Source organism: Oryctolagus cuniculus, chromosome 19, assembly GCF_051225735.1.
Source record: "Oryctolagus cuniculus isolate XC-2025 breed Fujian yellow rabbit chromosome 19, ASM5122573v1, whole genome shotgun sequence".
NCBI classification, from domain to species: domain Eukaryota; kingdom Metazoa; phylum Chordata; class Mammalia; order Lagomorpha; family Leporidae; genus Oryctolagus; species Oryctolagus cuniculus.
In genome coordinates, this window is record NC_142885.1 from 59,240,472 (window position 1) to 59,245,545 (window position 5,074).

A 5,074-nucleotide genomic window follows, 5' to 3' on the forward strand; every position below is an offset into this window, starting at 1 on the left:
GCGCTGCTGCAGCACCGCGGCCCCGCCCCGGCCCCGCCCCCCGGCCCCGAGCCCCCGCCCTCCTGGGCCCCAGCCCCGCCCCCGATCAGAGCCCCGCCCCCGAGCCCAAGCACCGCCCCCAGGCCCGAGCCCCATCCCTCTCGGTTCCGAGCCCCGCCCCTCCTGGGACAGAGCCCCGCCCCCGTCCCGAGCCCCATCCCTCCCGGTTCCGAGCCCCGCTCCCCGGGCCCGAGCCCACTGCCCGTTCCCGAGCTCCGCCCTTCCACCGAGCCCCGCCCCCGGGCCTAAGCCCCGCTCCCAGGTCCCGAGCCCCGCCCCTAGCCCCGCCCCCGAGCCCAAGCCCCGCCCCCATCCCGAGCCCCATCTCTCCCGGTTCCGAGCCCCGCTCCCCGGGCCCGAGCCCACTGCCCGTTCCCGAGCCCCGCCCCCGGGCTAGGGCCCGAGCCCCGCCTCAGGACCCGAGTCTCGCCCCTCCCAGTCCCGAGCCCCGCCCCTCCGCCGAGCCGCCCCCCGCCCCCGAACCCGGCAGCCGCTCCGTCCGGTACCCGGTGCAACGCGCGCGCACCAGGGGCGCAAGCTCCAAGCTCCTGGCCCGGAGCGCAGAGGGCCGCCCGCCTCCCGCACCCCAGGCCCACACACATCCCGAGGGACACCCCCACAGGGGGATCCCAGGGCAGGAGGGCGCGCTCTGACCTGGGCACCCACGCAGCAGACCCCGACTCGCGTCCCGAAGTCCTCCCGGCCCCCGAGGCTTGGGCTCGCCTAGAGGGGTTCCCCGGGTGTACCCCTGCGCCTCCCCACCCGCGGCGCGTGCGTGTCCCTGTGCGCACACGCCCTCCTGGCGCACCCGCTCCTCCGTGGCCGCCGCCGCCGGGGGACTTGCTAGGAGGGCGGGTCCTGGGCAGGCTCCCCTCGGCGCTGCGCCCCCTCCTCTCCCACCTTGAGACCCCCTACCCTGGCCCGGGACGCTGAGCTCCCCGGGGGAGCCCTCGGCCAGCGACCCAGCGCCTGGCCTAGGTTTCCGGCCCTAGGGCCAAAGCCGGATACGGGGGCATCAACGCCCTGCACCCCGGTCGCAGCCTTGGAACACTCGAGGGAGACCCTGTCCCCGTTTGGGGGGGGGGGTCTCCGCCGGCCGCACGATTGGAAAGTGGGCGAGCACCGCCACCTGGTGGTTCGCTGCGGGACTGACGCCCGCAGCAGGTTGCCGGGGTCCTTAGTGACTGCCCCGCCCAGCACCACACCTGGAGTCGTGAAGGCCTTGGCCCAGGCGTTCTCAATCCTGGCTCCTCACATTCATCTGAGTCGTTCCAAGAGCGTACCCGAGGGCCGGCATCATGGCGCAGCCGGTAAAACCGCCACCTGTGACGCCGAAGCCCATAGGAGCACCGGTTCGAGTCCTGGCTGCTCCACTTCTGATCCAGCTCCCTGGGAGCCCAGCAGAAGATGGCCCAAGTCCTGGGGGCCCCTGCCACCCCCGAGGGAGACCCGGATGGAGTCCAGGCTCCTGGCTTCAGCCTAGTCCAGCCCTGGCCATTGTAGGCAGGATGAACCAGCAGATGGAAGATCTCTCTCTCCCTCTCTCTCTCTCTTTCTCTGTAACTCTGCCTTGCAAATAAATAAGGAAATCTTTTTTAAAGAAACAGTGTTCATAATAGGACTAAAATCGTATTTTTCCCTCTCCTCTCCATGGTCTGCAACACACTGCGGAGTCTCCCAGCCGCTCTGAGACGTGGGCCGGGGCAGGCAGGCGCCACAAACTGGCTTTTCGTTTTGGAAAATGGAGGGTTTTTAAGAGAGCTTTTAGGTTAATAAGTAATGGATGCATTGCTTTTAAATGCTTTGATAAACGTTTAAAAGAGAACGTGTGAACACCTTCCCCGTAGGACCTCCCGCTGGCCCATTGAAATGGCCCCGGTCCCCTGGGGGCTGGGCGCCACTCTGTCTCAGCCAGATCCATGCACTAAGCTCTCCCGGAGCCTCTGTGAATTTTGGGGGGGGGGGGTCAAAGGGTCACAAGCCCAGGCAGTTTGAGAACCACTGTGCGTGGCATTCCTATCCAGAGCTTTCTCTCCGAAAAGTCAGCTTGCTAGCTGGGAGAACGCTGCTTCCATGACACTCACTGAGTCAGTCAACAAACACTGCCAAGGCCCGGGCCTGGTGCTGGGGGCACAAGAGAGGACAGGACGCTGTCCCCAAGGACCTGCAGCAGGCAGGGCTGGGCCACCCCAAAGCCAGGAACCCAGCACGCAGTCGGGGTTTCCTGCGTGAGTGGAGGGGTCCAGGGGCCTGAGCCAGCACCTGCTGCCTCCCCCCCCCCCCCCCCCGCCCAGGAACAGGAAGCTGGGGGCGGGGCGGAAGTCAGGACTTGAACCAGGGCCCTGGGGGGGGGGTGTCCTGCCAGCTCCCGCTCCTTTATTCCTGCGGTGTGGCCGGGCCTCCCCCAGGGAGCGGGAGGTGTGAGCTCTGCCTGGGGGAGGAGGTGTGCGCTCCTGGTCTCCGCCTCCCCACTCTGCTCTCCCCCTTCCCATCCTCTCCCCCCCGCGGGAAGCTGGCCTGTGGGGTCCCCCCCACACAGAGCCATTCCGTCACACCAGCTCGGGGGCCCCGTGACCCAGGGACCACGTACCTGGAGACAGCACGAGATTGCGTAGGCCAAGGGCTCCGGCCGATAGACGTCCCTGCGCAGGTGCCAATCACAAGCCCGCGTGCTCGCTGGGGTCCGAAGTGGGGGCTCGGGGAGCCTGCTCTCCCTTCCACTACGAATCGGCCTCCCGCGGTCAGTCGTGGACTCGGGATGAATAAAGGGTGGAGTTCGCGCTTGCAGCTCCCAGGAGGGGTTCTTCCCCACAATGGCGGCCCCCAGGGAGGCTTGCCAGGGCGCTGGCCCCGGGAAGGGGACGCGCTCGCTTCCTGGGCGACAGAATACACAGGCCTGACAGGGCGGGGGCGGCGCCTGGGCAGGAGGTGCAGGACGGGCGCTGTGATGGGGGTGGGGGCCTGCCGGCCAGGACAAGGCCTGGAGACAGGCAGGGGTGCCTCTCTGCCCCCAGAGAGAGACCAGGACCCTAGGTCTGCAAATCTGCCTGGGCCGGAGTCCAGCTGGGCTGCAGGGAGGCCCAGGGTGGCCACAAAGGGCAAGGGAGGGTCCGGGGGCCAAGACTCCAACCCTTTCACTTGCATTCCCCTGTCTTTAAGTGACCTAATCTTCTTTAGAGATTTTATTTATTTATTTGAGAGGGAGGGAGAGGGAGAGAGAGAGAGAGAGAGAGACAGGTCTCCCATCCACTGTTCACTCCCCAAACGGCTGCCAAGGCCAGAGCTGGGCTGATCCAAAGCCAGGAGCCAGGAGCTTCTTCCAGGTCTCCCATGTGTGTGCAGGGGCCCAAGGACTTGGGCCATCTTCTACTGCTTTCCCAGGCCACAGCAGAGAGCTGGATGGGAAGTAGAGCAGCCGGGATTCTAACCGGCGACCCTAGGGGACTGTAGGTGCCGCAGGTGGCGGCTTCACTTGCTGCACCACAGTGCTGACCCCAAGCAGCACCTTAACCACTCTGCCAAATATCTGTTGCAGACATCATTAAAAAAACCCTGGTGGCGACTTTGTCACGGTCAGTGCACTGGGCTTGGTCTCCTCAGGGGCACGGGGGTGAGCGGAAGGAGCCCAAGTCCTTGTGACATGTGCTGGAACCCCGGGTCTCCGCACTGCCTGGGGCTTCCCTGGACACGCACGGGCCCTGGATCTGAGGCTCGAGTTGGGACACTCCTTCAGGGAGCACGAGGACCCCGTCTTCGGAGGGTTCCCAAGATCGCTTATAACGTGCGTGGACTGTGTGTACTTGCCCGGTCTCTGAGCTAGTCATGTGTTACTGGGGCTACTCTGAGAAGCATCAAGGCACACCTTTTGCTTGTCAACCAACAATGCCATCACCTGCCAGGTCCCACAGGGCCTCTCCTGTGCCGGGACCCTCTTGTCACGTGGTCTGTCTCACAGGTTGTCCAATTTATTTATGCCCGGATGCCTGGGTTCCAAGAGTGAGCGCCCCAGCAGGGCAAGGCTCAAAGCAAACCTGGCTGATGCCATACTTGCGGATGTCCTGTTGGCGGGCACAAGTCACACGGCCAAGCCCAGTTCCTGTGGTGCTGGGAGGAATAGCCCATCTGCCACCATCAACTTGATTTTTGCAGTCCTGTGTTGTCTCCCAGCTCCGGAGGCACATTTCTGGGGCTTTGGCGCCCCCGCGTGGTGATACTTGGTAATGCAGTGCGCGGCAGTAAGACCCTGGGCAAGCAGGAGAGCTTTGTGGACCCTCCAGGCCTAGGTGCTTCCTGGGTGCGTTAGCTTCCGGTGGCCCCAGGCCTCTCCTGACTTGTGGTGGCATCGCTCAGGTCTCTGCCCGTGCCTCCACAGGCCTTCCCTGAATGCCAGCCCGTGTATCTGTGCCCCCTTGTTGTCTTAGGAGAACACCAGGCCCTGGGCTGTGGGCCCATCCAAACCCAGGTCTCTTTCTGAACAGGATCCCGCCGAGTAGACACGGATGAGGCTGGACACCGTCCACCCATCGGGAACTCATTGATTCACTGCAATGGCAGGAGACAGAGAGGAAGGCATTGTTCTTCTCGTCATCTTACTTTTTAAAGTGTTTAGTCGTTTATTTGAGAGGCAGAGAGGGAAAGATGGAGAGAGAGAACAAGATCTTCCATCTGCTGGTTCACTCCCCAAATACCCACAACGGCTGGGGCTGGGCCAGATTGGAACCCTGAGCTGGGAACTCCATCCGGGTCTCCCACGTGGGTGCAGGGGCCCAAGGACTTGGGGCATCCTCTGCTGCCTTAGCAGGGAGCTGGATCGGAAGTGGAGCAGCCGGGGCCCGAATTGGCTCTGTGGTGTGGGATGCAGCTGTCCTAAGCCAGGTGTTGCCCTACGGGCTGAGGCCAGGGCAGTGAGCAGGGCAGACGGACATCTGTGTCCCATTAGAGCTGGTGTTCCGGCCGGGGAAGGAATGACAGGCAAAGCACATGTGTTCCCAGGTGCTACAGCTTGTCGCGCCCGAATGGGGATGCACACCTGCAG